Source organism: Erpetoichthys calabaricus, chromosome 2 (genome assembly GCF_900747795.2).
Source record: "Erpetoichthys calabaricus chromosome 2, fErpCal1.3, whole genome shotgun sequence".
NCBI classification, from domain to species: Eukaryota; Metazoa; Chordata; class Cladistia; order Polypteriformes; family Polypteridae; genus Erpetoichthys; species Erpetoichthys calabaricus.
This window is the reverse complement of record NC_041395.2, coordinates 318,195,310-318,210,668: the sequence shown is the minus strand read 5'-3', so window position 1 is coordinate 318,210,668 and position 15,359 is coordinate 318,195,310. Positions and strand designations below refer to the sequence as shown.

At 41.4% G+C, this 15,359-nt stretch overlaps 1 protein-coding gene across 2 annotated transcripts in view; it reads right to left on the bottom strand.

The window, feature by feature from the left end:
- LOC114647267 (broad substrate specificity ATP-binding cassette transporter ABCG2-like) overlaps nt 1-13,016 on the bottom strand; it is a 91,660-nt gene extending 78,644 nt beyond the window's left edge. Inside the window, exon 1 of one of the 2 annotated variants that reach the window (XM_028795922.2) lies at nt 12,861-13,016. The gene's annotated coding sequence lies outside the window, so the exon portion shown is untranslated. Of the gene's footprint in view, nt 1-3,930; nt 4,182-12,860 lie in introns of those variants that run through there. The other variant, XM_028795923.2, reaches the window with a different exon arrangement.
- Between the last annotated feature and the right edge of the window lie 2,343 nt (nt 13,017-15,359).

The following is a 15,359-nucleotide window of genomic DNA, read 5'->3' as shown; positions in this document are numbered from 1 at the left end:
TTGTCGTCCAGTATGCAACTCAAGTGCGTTTCTGCCTTTTTTTGCTTGCTGCCGCGGAGGAAAGTTATGATCTCTTCTCTGAGACTGCAGAAACGCTCCAGTGCTTTGCCTTTGGACAGCCACCTCACGTCATTATGCAAAAGAAGGTCGTGGTGCTCAGCAGACATTTCTGACAGCAGCATGCGGAATAAGCGGTGTTGGAGGCTTGATGTTGAGCGAATAAAATTAATTATAGCCATAACGCTGTCCATTGTCGTTTTGAGCACCCCGCTTAGTTTTGCGCACAACACCGCCTGATGCACAATGCAGTGTAAGGAGATCAACTGAGGTGCAACAGGGGACCAACGTGCTGCCAAACCATTCACTTTCCCTGTCATGGACAGAGCCCCATCTGTAACAAGCATGCACACACGCTTCATATCCAGACCACTGTCTTTAAAAAAGGCGGAAATTTTCCCAAAGACTATATCGCCAGTTGTGTGTCCTTCTAACGGCAGTAGGCTGAGCAGCTCCTCTCGGAAGCATTTGCCATCAAAAAAACGGACATATATGCACAACTGAGCAATATCAGTTTTGTCTGTGGACTCATCTACTGCTATAGACATAGTATCAGCTTTCATCAGGTCTCCTAACAGCGTTTCATACACATCTGCAGCAAGAATTTCAACTCTACGAATGTTTGAAGTATCTGACAGGGGTACGTTTTTTATAGCAGATACCACGCTCATTTTAATTTTATCATCATTTATCACCTCATCCACGACAGCCAGCATACAGTCCTTCACGGTTTCAGAGTCTGTGAATGGCCTTTTCTTTTTTGCCAGTATCCAGGAAACACGAAGGGATGCTGCAGTAGCTCTCTCTTGGGCTGTGAATGACCGCACCATGGTAGTACTGCTCCGGTTGTAAGATGCAATCAAACTCTGCACTTTTGCAGCCCTCTCTTGAGATCCCTCTGGAAAATTGGTGCGAAAAGTGTGGCGTTTCTCAACATGATGCCTCCGCACATTGTAATCTTTAAATACTCCAACGCACTCATTACAAATTAAACACATCGGTTTGGCGTTTGGATGTGGCGGTAAAATAAACAAGTATTTGTCAGTCCAAGCAGGGTTAAACTTACGGTTTTCATTGGCAATTTTACGTTTCAGTGTTGAGAAAGACATATTGATAGTAATCTAAGCTACTACCGGCGCGCTCTGCATTGTTTGCGTGTTGCAGGCTACGTAATTTACGTAGGAATGCGCGTTTTTGGCGGGACCATAGACATAATAAATACTTCATATTTATATTAATATACTATATATTTATATTAACATAATATATATATATTTATATTAAATTATATTAAATAACAATTTATGAATAATATATATTAATTTATTATCTATGGGCGGAACCACGGGCTGGGCCACTCGGAGGTTGATTCTGGGCCGCATGTGGCCCACGGGCCACCAATTGAATAGCCCTGCCATAGCACAATGGCTACAGTTAGGTCCATAAATATTTGGACAGAGACAACTTTTTTCTAATTTTGGTTCTGTACATTACCACAATGAATTTTAAATGAAACAACTCAGATGCAGTTGAAGTGCAGACTTTCAGCTTTAATTCAGTGGGGTGAACAAAACAATTGCATAAGAATGTGAGGCAACTAAAGCATTTTTTTAACACAATCCCTTCATTTCAGGGGCTCAAAAGTAATTGGACAATTGACTCAAAGGCTATTTCATGGGCAGGTGTGGGCAAGTCCGTCGTTATGTCATTATCAATTAAGCAGATAAAAGGCCTGGAGTTGATTTGAGGTGTGGTGCTTGCATGTGGAAGATTTTGCTGTGAACAGACAACATGCGGTCAAAGGAGCTCTCCATGCAGGTGAAAGAAGCCATCCTTACGCTGCGAAAACAGAAAAATCCCATCCGAGAAATTGCTACAATATTACGATCTGCAGTTTGGTACGTCCTGAGAAAGAAAGCAAGCACTGGTGAACTCAGCAACACAAAAAGACCTGGACGTCCACGGAAGACAACAGTGGTGGATGATCGCAGAATCATTTCCATGATGAAGAGAAACCCGCTCACAACAGCCAACCAAGTGAACAACACTCTCCAGGGGGTAGGCGTATCAATTTCCAAGTCTACCATAAAGAGAAGACTGCATGAAAGTAAATACAGAGGGTGCACTGCAAGGTTCAAGCCACTCATAAGCCTCAAGAATAGAAAGGCTAGATTGGACTTTGCTGAAGAACATCTAAAAAAGCCAGCACAGTTCTGGAAAAACATTCTTTGGACAGATGAAACCAAGATCAACCGCTACCAGAATGATGGCAAGAAAAAAGTATGGAGAAGGCGTGGAACAGCTCATTATCCAAAGCATACCACATCATCTGTAAAACACGGTGGAGGCAGTGTGATGGCTTGGGTGTGCATGGCTGCCAGTGGCACTGGGACACTAGTGTTTATTGATGATGTGACACAGGACAGAAGCAGCCGAATGAATTCTGAGGTGTTCAGAGACATACCGTCTGCTCCAATCCAGCTAAATGCAGTCAAATTGATTGGGCGGCGTTTCATGATACAGATGGACAATGACCCAAAACATACAGCCAAAGCAACCCAGGAGTTTATTAAAGCAAAGAAGTGGAAAATTCTTGAATGGCCAAGTCAGTCACCTGATCTTAACCCAATTGAGCATGCATTTCACTTGTTGAAGACTAAACTTCGGACAGAAAGTCCCACAAACAAACAGCAACTGAAAGCCGCTGCAGTAAAGGCCTGGCAGAGCATTAAAAAGGAGGAAACCCAGCATCTGGTGATGTCCATGAGTTCAAGACTTCAGGCTGTCATTGCCAGCAAAGGGTTTTCAACCAAGTATTAGAAATGAACATTTTATTTCCTGTTATTTAATTTGTCCAATTACTTTTGAACCCCTGAAATGAATGGATTGTGTTAAAAAATGCTTTAGTTGCCTCACATTTTTGTGCAATCGTTTTGTTCACCCCACTGAATTAAAGCTGAAAGTCTGCACTTCAACTGCATCTGAGTTGTTTCATTTAAAATTCATTGTGGTAATGTACAGAACCAAATAGAAAAAAGTTGTCTCTGTCCAAATATTTATGGACCTAACTGTATATGACATTTCAGAGTAATGGGAAAAATCTGTAATACAGTACAGTAAATGTTGTATTACCACCCAGAGTAATACATGGGTGGACTGGACAAACGTAGATTTAGAGTTGTTTGTATGGAAAAACACATGCAGGTTATGATTATTACAAATAGCTTTATTCACTTTATTAACTCAAAAGAAAGTTAGATTGGCAACAGTACACTTACGTACAATCTCCTAAATGGTCAAATTGCCGGCCTCGCGTACTCAAAACAGTAAACTTACTTTTGCCCATCCATGTATTTTATATTTTACCTTTCAAATAAAATTAAAAAGTGCACCACACATATTTTTCTAACTTTGCCAGCGTTTGTCTTTGTAACGAACACCAGCACACAAGCTGCAACAAGCCTGCAGATTAATGATAAAGAAAAGCATAACTTCATTTATGCGGGGAGGAGCAATGTACCTCGAGACAGCTCGATTAGACAATTTGTCTAAAATTGGGAGAAATGAGCGTCCCTAAACGACTAAAAATGATTTCCCTGTTTAACAAAATTGTGCAAAAACGTAGGCGCATTTCTTCGGACCGCCATGTGGACTGTGGGAAAAGTCAAAATGACATCCCTGAAACGAGCACAGTTTCCTGGCTTTTACCCGGAGAAGTAGCGGCTCGCTATTAATTCCGCAACGCCCGCCGCTCACACCAACTAACGTGGGACGACAGTATAGACAAAAAATGGGTATCTATAATAAGGACAGGTCATTTAAGGTGATAAGCCATCCTGACACCGCAGAAGAAGCCGACAGGCTCGAACTCACCTCATCCCCGGCCGTCACTTAGCGATGCAGCGGTTCCTGATCCGACGCTTGGCGCTTTACTCTTCCTCGTCGAAAAGCGCAAAAGGAGGAGCGAAGGTTAACTTGTGTCAGCGTCGAATTACGATTAGAAGCAGTGTGGCTCGAGTCACCGTAGGATAAACTGTAGTTACACAAATTTGACAACAGCGGAAGCCCAGCCGCTTTGTTTTATAACACGCGCCTCTAGCCCCCCTCCCCCTTCCCTTCTTTTCTTTTTTTTCCTCATTCGCGCACACATCGTTTTTTAGAAGGCGGCCGCTACAACAACTGATACAGCGACATTAACGGATATTAACTTAAAATGGTCAACAAAATCTTCCACGTGAAGAAACTAACCCTCGATCGATATAGTAGGCTTTTGCACTTTTGAGCGATTTTCTATTAAATATACGGGCTGATCAGCGACGTTATTTCATGCAGAACAGATCTTAGCCTTTTGGCAAACCGTTAATTTAAAAAAAAATTAAAAATGTTAAATCCTTATATTGCATCTTTAATTTAAAACGCCCTTTCCTATAGCTCGCAATTCCAATTTTAAGATCATTCATTTTAATTTGGCAACACGATTTTCCCTCTGCTCACTCGGTGTAGCCTTTATCGTTTATTCCGCATAGCATTTGCACCCCGGTTTCTATATCCAAACACAGAAATTTGTGTGGGTGTGTGTGCGTGTGTGTGTGTGTGTGCATCTTGCCGTTCATCTTCGTTTTGATCATCAATCAGAAAGTAAGCTGGCCAGGTATAAGTTTTTACGAAACGAGACATGCGATCAAAACTGGGGACCAGTACACACTGTTACAATTAAAGGTGCTAAAGTGGTTCTTTAGAGCAATGCCTTTGGTAAACCATATTTGGTTCCTAAAAAAACTATCCACATTAAAGTTTCAGAAAGAACATTTTAATCAGATCCATGGCCGGTTCCATAAAATAACCACGGGCTTGTGAAATAAGGGAGGGTTTGATTTTAAAAGGACACTCACTACATACAATAACTCTGGCTAAGCTCAGGTTTTCTTGATCTGTGCGTATCCTGTTAGGTAACCTACTATACATTAACGATTTTTGTTTTAAATGCCCACCTCCCCCAAAAAGCCAATTTCATATGCAAAGAACCCTTCACAGAATGAACTGGTTCTTTCTCAAACAATGATTCCAGAATGAATCACTCGTAGTAAAATAATTTTATGACTGTAGGTTGGATTCTTTTCCATCAGCGTGTTGATACCAGGACCTAATACACAATCCTAACAGTAAAATGCCAATTTGAAAGTGAATTAAATGTTGTGAACTAGACGACTAAATATTTTGTTAGTTTAGCACAGGACTGGGTTACAGTGCAGCTCAATGGCAGGGCACTTAACAACATGTCACAGGTAAGAGCTGAGATGACTCTAAACACTAGCTAAATAGTGGCATGCACAGTAAAAACTGACCAAATTCTGCACCTGGTTGGTCCATGGGCAGAGAGATGCATTTTGGAGTAATTAAATATGACCTGGGCGGCACGGTAGCGCAGTGGTAGCACTGCTGCCTCGCAGTAAGGAGACCTGGGTTCACTTTTCAGGTCTTCCCAGCTAAGCGTGGAGTTTGCATGTTCTCCCCGTGTCTGCGTGGGTTTCCTCCCAAGGTCCAAAGACATGCAGGTTAGGTGCATTGGCAATCCTAAATTGTTCCTAGTGTGTGCATGGTGTGTGGGTGTATGTGTGTGTGCCCTGCGGTGGGCTGGCACCCTGCCTGGGATTTGTTCTTGCCTTACGCCCTGTGCTGGCTGGAATTGGCTCCAGCAGACCCCCGTGACCCTGTGTTAGGATATAGCTGGTTGGACAATGACTGACTAAATATGACCTGCACTCTTAAAAATAAAGATTCTTTAATTGTACTTTATGCTTCTTTACAGGGTTGTGTAGTTCTTTACAGAGCCATTGCTTGACAAAGTACCATTTCATCCTGAGACGAGTTCTTTACATATGAAGGTAGTTCTTTGTGCTTTGAACAATTTCCTATATTTAGAAGAAACCTGAAATCTTTAATGTATGATAGGCTAGGAAACTAACAGGTTTAGAAAACCCGGACTTGTCTTTGGTATTGTGCACACCAGGAGTCCTTTTAAATGAAATCAGGATCTATTGGGATTTCATAAATCTGTTACCACTTATTTGTGGTTACTCACTCTATGGAGCCTGTTAAAGGTTCTTTTGGGAACCTTCATTCAGATGACTCTGTTGGGAACTAAAATGGTTCCCCCTAATGCTTTGCTCTGTAGAAGGACTCTGGCACCTTTATTTTGAGGAGTGCGCAGTGAACTGAGACCCACTCCATCTAGTGCTAGTGCCTGCTTGTAACAGATATTGTCTGGAAAGGCTTTTGGGGTTCAAAACAAATCATCCCCCACCCCTTTGAGAAAGAGAGCTAGGCCAGCAGAGTATAACTTTAAGCTAGTAAAAATAAGTACATACTGTAGGTAAATTAATAAATGAATAAAGATAAAAGAAGTAAAGGAGAGAACTGGCCTCCTCAATTTAAATGCTTATTCTAAGATGTTATCGATTAGATCTTGCCAGGTTTTGAAAATGTTTTATACAGAACCTCTAAGTGCAAATTTGATTTTTTACAGTTTCAAACATCATCAGTTACCCACTGACTTAGAATAGGAGAGTTAGGATTCTTCCAGTTGAGCAAGATAAGTCTACGTGCCTAATGCCTAATTACTACTCCTCCCGCCTTCACCTTTTCCAATAAAAATATAAAAGTGCAAGTCCCACTTACATAAGGGAACCCCCCACCCGAAACAAAGCTGCAAATTCTTCATTGTAAGCCCTCAATATTTTCACTGTAAGAAACGAAAATGTAATTGTGTTTAGCAAAATATTTTTTCAATGCGTTTGTGTTTATGGATGCAGATTTATGTTGCCTTATTTTCAATGTACTACTGAAACTGTAGCCCACCCTATATCAGAAAGGCAGTGTTTACTTCTCCACTTGGTAACATAAATTGCATTTTGTAAAAGTTACAGATCACATTCAATGACTAACGTATTATAATGCATTTGTGATCGAGAAGGTAATTGGTATGAACTTTCAACTGGACTAAGTTGCTTTCTGAATTGTAATTTGTACTGTGTAAATAAAATGTACTTTTACATAACAGTTGTTTATATTTTAGTATAATTAAGTATTGTTAGAGCATTAGAAACGTTCAGATGAGGACAGGCCATTCAGTCTAATAGCCCAACTGTTGTTAATCTCAGCTGCCAGTCTTTTAACCATTAAATTATGGTCAATTTTTTACCGTAAATGATCAACCCCCAAACACAACACAGATGGTAACTATATGAAATCTCAACCCAGCTTCCTTGAAGTGTGAGACTGAACACATAATCATTTGACTATGTTCCTCTGATGTTATGTACTTGAAATACTTGCCTCATTTAATATCTTAAAGAAAATGGCTTTAAAGAATACCATAAACAAAAGAAAGTGTCTTATTTCTTATACCCCGCTGCCTGCGCTTGGGAAAGCAGATCATAACCTGGTTCTGCTTCAGCCTCACTATAAACCAAAAGTTAGAGTCCTACCTACAACCACACGATCATTCAGGAAGTGGACTCCGGAGGCTGAGAATACTCTGAGAGAATGTTTTGGAACTACAGACTGGGATATCCTGCAGGGATCTCATAGTGAGAACATTGAGGAAGTTGTTGACTGCACTACTGACTACATCAACTTCTGTATGGACATTGTAGTTCCAGTAAGAACAGTACGCTGCTATGCTAACAACAAGCCATGGATTACAAGTGACATCAAGGGCCTTTTGAATCAGAAGAAAAGGGCTTTTAAAGACGGTGATCAGCATGAGCTCAAGTGCGTGCAGAAGGAACTCCGAGTCCAGCTCAGGGCGGCGAAGGAGCAGTACAGGAGAAAGCTGGAGCAGAAATTGCAGAATAACAGCATGAAGGAAGTGTGGGATGGGATGAAGATCATCACTGGCTGCAGCTCGAAGCGGGGTACCACCATTGAGAGAGACGTGAAGAGAGCAAACCAAATGAACAACTTTTTTAACAGGTTTGACCACCCTAACCCACTCTCACTCTCACCTCGGAGTACTGCACCCTCCACATATCCTTCTGCTGATACCAGCATAGGAAAGACATCCCCACCCATAATTACAACAGCGCAAGTGAGCAGAGAGCTGAGGAGACTTCGTGCCAGCAAAGCAGTGGGTCCAGATGGAGTATCGCCACGACTGCTGAAGGTCTGTGCATCGGAGCTGGGGGGTCCTCTACAGCGCATCTTCAACCTGAGCCTGGAACAGGGGAGAGTCCCGAGGCTTTGGAAAACATCTTGTATCACCCCAGTCCCAAAGGTATCACGTCCTAGTGAGCTGAATGACTTTTGGCCTGTTGCTCTGACATCACATGTGATGAAGACCATGGAGAGGCTGCTGCTTCACCACCTTAGGCCACAGGTTCAACACGCCCTTGACCCTCTGCAGTTTGCATATCAGGAGAAGGTGGGAGCGGAAGATGCCATCATCTATATGCTACACCGATCCCTCTCTCACTTGGACAGAGGCAGTGGTGCTGTAAGAATTATGTTTCTAGACTTCTCTAGCGCCTTCAACACAATCCAACCTCTGCTCCTTAGGGACAAGCTGACAGAGATGGGATTAGATTCATACCTAGTGGCATGGATCGTGGACTATCTTAAAGACAGACCTCAGTATGTGCGTCTTGGGAACTGCACGTCTGACATTGTGGTCAGCAACACAGGAGCGCCACAAGGGACTGTACTTTCTCCGGTCCTGTTCAGCCTATATACATCGGACTTCCAATACAACTCGGAGTCCTGCCATGTGCAAAAGTTCGCTGATGACACTGCTATCGTGGGCTGTATCAGGAATGGGCTGGAGGAGGAGTATAGGGACCTAATCAATGACTTTGTTAAATGGTCCGACTCAAACCACCTACACCTGAACACCAGCAAAACCAAGGAGCTGGTGGTGGATTTTAGGAGGCTCAGACCCCTCATAGACCCAGTGATCATCAAAGGTGACTGTGTGCAGATGGTGCAGACCTATAAATATCTGGGAGTGCAGCTGGATGATAAATTAGACTGGACTGCCAATACTGAAGCGCTGTGCAAGAAAGGACAAAGCCGGTTATACTTCCTTAGAAGGCTGGCTTCCTTCAACATCTGCAATAAGATGCTGCAGATGTTCTATCAAACAGTTGTGGCGAGCGCCCTCTTCTACGCAGTGGTGTGCTGGGGAGGCAGCATTAAGAGGAAAGACGCCTCACGCCTGGACAAACTGGTGAGGAAGGCAGGCTCTATTGTTGGCATGAAGCTGGACAGTTTAACATCTGTGGCAGAGCGAAGGGCGCTCAGCAGGCTCCTATCAATTATGGGGAATCCACTGCATCCACTAAATAATGTCATCTCCAGACAGAAGAGCAGCTTCAGTGACAGACTGCTGTCACTGTCCTGCTCCACAGACAGATTGAGGAGATCGTTCTTCCCCCAAACTATGCGACTCTTTAATTCCACCAGGGGGGGTAAACGTTAATATTTAACATTATACATAGTTATTGTCTGTTTTTTTTTTTTTTTTTTTTCACCTGTATTATTATCATTCTTTAATTTAATATTATTTATTGTATCAGTATGCTGCTGCTGAAGAATGTGAATTTCCCATTGGGATTAATAAAGTATCTATCTATCTATCTATCTATCTATCTATCTATCTATCTATCTATCTATCTATCTATCTATCTATCTATCTATCTATCTATCTATCTATTCCATTGTGCCAAAAATAGCCCCACCATATACCACTTGTACAGTACAAACATGGATTGGAAACAAAACTGCTTTAGCCAAAATGTGCCACAAAAGTTGACAGTGCCACCTTCAACTGCATATAAATAAAAAAATGACAAATTTTAGAAGACTTGAAAGACTTTATACTCTTTTAGTAGGGTAACTTGGACTTATTAATGAAGCCTGTTTACTTGTTTTAACAGAATATTCTCAAAAGGTCATGGAGGCCTGAGCCCATCTCAGCAACATGCGAGTCCATCACAATGCCCACTCATGTTTGTCCTTCAGGGATCATGTTCACACAGTCTCTCTGTCTTACAGATTCACTGTACACCGTATCCTAATCTAATAGAATATGCAGCACAGCTCCTGGTCCAGGCTTTGGTTCTTGACTCGTCCGGACTTCTGCAACTCTGTTGGCAGGAATACCAACAAATGTCACCAAGCTACTGCAGATGATTCAAAAATGCAGTAGTATGTCTGGTGTTTAACCAGTTGAGGCGATCACTTGTCACTCCTCCTCTCTTCAGATCACTACATCAGGTCCTTGCAGTGGCACATATTAAGTTCAAATCCTTCATGTTTGCCTACAGAGTAGACAATGGGTTAGCACCCATGCATATGGAGAACCTTGTGATGTCCAATATTCCTTCTTAATATCTCAGATCTGCTGATGAATGGAGTCCGGTGATGTCATCTCTGTGTGCTGTCAAATGTGAATCCAGACTCTTTTATTTCTAGCTCCTAACAGGTGGAACAAGCTGCCTACCTCTATTTTGAAGTGTGATTCCTTCAGTATTTAAAAAGAGTTTGAAAACTCTTGTTGTTTGGTGAATTGCTGCCTAACTGATATTAGCTATTAGACTTGAATTGTAACAAGTTTGTATTTTGTATCTGAGCTCTTCACTTCAATTCACAATCAATTCTTTAACCTTTTCCTGTAACACTTGTTTCCAAACAGTCCTCCAGACTGATGTTTACTTGATTTTGTATGTCACTTTGGATAAAAGCATCTTCTAAGTGAATAAATCCAAAATGTAAATGTAACTACATACAGTATGCCGGTCCATCATAATGCCCACTCGTGCATGCACATACCTTAACTGGGCAGATTTAGAGCTGTCAGTTCCCCTAACCTGCACCTCTGTTGGATGTGGGAGGAAAACCGGAGCACTTACATTGGCTGTGCAAACTCTGAACAGCAAACAAAGCTTGACAGGACTGGGCTTAAGTTTGTGCTCCAGCTGCAGCTCTGCAAGGTCCTTATAGGTAAGAAATGAAAGACTGCAGTGCAAAATGACTGGAATTTACAATGATGAATAAGCAGAAATCAACAGGTACATCAGATTAATCCATCCGTCTAGCACAATGCTTCATTTCAGAGTCACAAGGATCCACTTTTCACACTGGGCATGATACTGGTACCAGCCAGTACTCTCTTATAAAACAAAGGTGCAGGTTCATCAAACCATTTCCACTGGGGAGCCATCTGAGGTTCCCTGAAAAACGCATTCTTTGTCCTTAACAGGGTCTATAAATGATCATGAACAGATGATAGATTTGTAAAATGCTCAATGTGCTCATGATTTTAAAAGGACTAAGTTCAGGTTTTCTTGATATGTTGTATCCTGTTATGTATGCATCAAAATATTTGTTTTGTGCACATAAGAACCCTTTTAAAGCCTAAAGAGCCGATTTCAGTCCCTTCGCAGATTTCAATGGACCTTTATCAAGAGATGGTTCAATGAGGAAACACACAGCACAGTAAAACGCCACTTAGGAACTACTGTATTTAAGAGTTTAGGTGTCGCCTATCAAAAAGCACACTCACGCACACACCCGAATTTATGAAGTCTGCTAATAATCTGAAATGCAAGTCATTAGGATGTGGGAAGGGCGCGTACGAGGTAGGAGGAAGAAAGCGTAGAGTAGAAAGTCCGCAAAGACGGGGCTGCATTCTGGTGCTTTTGACACGAGTCGACTTTCTTCTTCATAGACCATCATCACTATCTGCATGTGTCAGGTCTTTGTTTACTGAAATACTGTACGTACAACGAGGAGTCATCAAAAGCAATGGATACATTCAAAGTGAAACCTGAAGAAAACGCATTCAGCACTTTACGTCATATGCATAGAGAGAGACAATAAGCTTCTCTTTTTGACACAGCAGACTAGAGAGCACGACAAAATCCCTTGATTAAAACGGAAATCAAGAAATAAAATAAATTTTCGTAAAGTAACTAGTAACTAACTGCCACTCCGTCCTTAATGAGAATACATTAACGTCGCGCCTCGTGTGCTAAGTGTCGGCATTCACCTGACACGGAACAGCAAGCACTGAAGACTCCGCAGAAGGCAAAATATGCAGTTTGTTTTAACAACTTTTTATATGGGCTTATTAGATACTAAAATTGAAGTGCTAAACTTCTAACGATCAAGATACCATTAAAGAAGGACAGTTTGAAAGTATAAGCAAAATGGCAGGTAAATCAGATCCGACGAAGTTCAAACATGAGCGCGTTCGCAAATTTTTATTTCTTCAGTCTCACCACAGGGACTGCATTTAAAATGAGCACTGGTATTAAACAAAACTATAAATAATTAAAATCAAAACACACCCGTTGCACGCTATTAAGGCATATAGGTGATTAAAAAAAGTTAACAGGTTGTATGAAGATTTTAACATCCTGGTTAATCGGTGACCACTTTATTTCTCAATCTGTACCCAAATTCCCCATTCTGTGATCGATTAGTCTGAGCCAATACTGTCAGGTGAGGATATTTTAAAGTAAGTCAAATCTGTTGTGGTGCAAGCGATTTATGCAAGGCGCACATACACTTTTGGATCGCTATAAGTAGAATCGCAACAGGGATTCGATTTCTTTTCCCATTAACGAGACACATGAACACAATACCGATTAGAGCTTGAAAGGCGCACATACACTTTTGGATCGCTATAAGTAGAATCGCAACAGGGATTCGATTTCTTTTCCCATTAACGAGACACATGAACACAATACCGATTAGACAGGTTTTTAAATTCACGTCGGCAAGTAAAATCATGCAATACGTACCTACGTGCAGCACGCGTCTCCAGAGCTGGGTGGCTGGTAGCAACACACAAGTCACTTCTTAATGAAATGATCGCTTGTGTGTGAGTTACTGTCGGCCGCTCTTATATAGATAGGCGCGGAATGAGGACAGAGGTCGAGCGACGACTACATGACTACTGCTATAGAACAAGCCTTGTTATACAAGCTGTGACAGAGGTCGAGCGACGACTTCATGATTACTGTAACAAGCCTTGTTATATGAGCTGTGTCTTTAAAACCTCGTAAAGCATAGAAAAGTACAAAAGGGTCAGGTTTGGCCAATCCAAACTACAAATTCAATTTCCCTCACGGTTTTTTAAGTTTTAAATTAAACCTGACCTTAAATTCCGTTCTGATTTGTAGTCTGTTAAAATTTATTTCAATTAAAACATTTCTGCTGTATTTTCCATTACATGTTTTACCTGCTGGTCTTGGAATCTTTGACTTTCTCAAAGAATACATTTTTGAAAATCATACAAAACTCTAATCTCATCATTCACCAAGTTAATAATATATTTATGAAGAAGCTACGTTTCATCCTGAAAAAGATACATATTCTGGTTATCTTTCAATACTTAATGGCGAAGAAAGGAGCAGAATGGCACAGTGGGTAGCGTCACAGATCTATTGTCTTGGGTCCAAATCCTGCACTCTCTTGATGCCCATGTGAATCTGCACGTTACGGATATTCCTTCTTCGTCTCCAAATATGTCTTATTTGGTTATGACTGTCGATCCCAGTTGCTGTATTAGTTTGAGTGTCGCGAGGGGACAGGCGATGGACTTCACTGATGTTTCCTGCGTTTCCTTGCGTTCAGATCTGGAAAATAGATTAAGTGGGTCAGAAAAACTTATGTTGCAGAAAGCCAGTGCAAAAATAGTCGGTTAGGGGTACAAGGCAGAAGCCAGCACTGGACAACAGAATAACTCTGTTCATTTAGGATTAAGGAATTAACAAGAGCACAGGAACATTTTACAACATCCATACGGAATGAACCTTAAATCCAGACAGCACTCCCCCATGCTGTTCACAATGGAAAACATAAGTTCATACTTTCAAATGTACATTTCTTTACATCCATACCGCACTTAGATGGAGATCGCCAGGTAACTTTGGCCGAACTTGTTGTGCCACTATCACGGTGACTCTCTTTGCAGAGTTAAATTATTTATTTAATCAATTAATCAATCAATATTTTCTGTGGCGCCATTGATAACCTGTAGAGTCACAAAGAGTTCTGACTGAACAGGATCGTAAGTTTGCTATGAACATAAGCCGAATAACAATTTTGAGAAGGATGATGGCGAGTCTTCTTTTAAGGTTGAATTTTTCGACCAGGAAGTTTAAGAGCCAGAATAAAATCGCTTTTTTGCAGCTAATATACAATGTCTTTATTCAGAACATGCATACTGTATCCGCCCCTCTTAACTCTTCTCATGACTTTAACGTTTTATTATTTATTCTAATGAAATATTAACTTTTACTTGTTGTTTTATAAACCTGTTACACATTACATATAAACATTACACCTTTAATAAATGTAGAAGAGATAAGCTACAAGAAACACAGCGACATCTGTCCAGTTTGTTGCTTAGCTCGCAAAATGCTGCTTGCATAACCGAGCTCAGGATCGTAATACACCTAATAGCAGGAGCAACTTTTTTAAATGCGCGAGTAACCTGTCCGGTCGTGACCGCTTGATTAGAATAACATTTGGTCTTTCAGGTAGCGCTGCTGCCCCCTCGTACACTCTCAAAGATAACGGTTTTTAATGGAATTTTATGTGTCTTTATTAGGTTGTTTGGCTCCTCATTGAACTATTGTTTGACCAAACACTTCCCATTTCATTCTGGGAAGGGTTATTTGCGTATGAAGTTGGCTCTTTGTGCTTTACAAAACGCTCTGATATAATAAGTAAATAAATCAGGAACCATTGGTATTTCATAAATCTGTTGCCACTTATTTGTCGTTATTCGAACTATGGCGACTGTTAATGACCAAAATAAGTTCTTTCTGGAACCTTCTTGTGGATGGGTTTTCCACGAACCAGAAATGTTATGCTATGGCATTGCTCTAGAAAGAAAAACTCTGGCACGTTTATTTTTAAGATTATAAGCCTACACTCTTAAAAAGAGAGATGCAGGGTTCACGTCCCAGACCCTCTTTGCGTGGCGTTTGCATGTTGTCCTTGTGTCTGCGTCCGTTTCTTCCGGGTGCGCCAGTGTCCTCCCACTGTCTAAACTTTAGAAAGTCTTTAGACTCTAAAGACTTGCAGGTTAGGTGAACCCGGAAATGCTAAACTGTCCCGAGTGTGTTTGGTGTGTGTGCTCGTCCTGCGATGAACTGGCGCCCTGTCCAGTGTTTGTTCCTGCCTTTCGCCCCACTCTGTCTGGGATATAGGCTCCCGCGAACCCTGGTGTGGATTAAGCGGTTAGAAAATGACATGATATGATATTTTGTCTTTCACTTATACGCGGACAT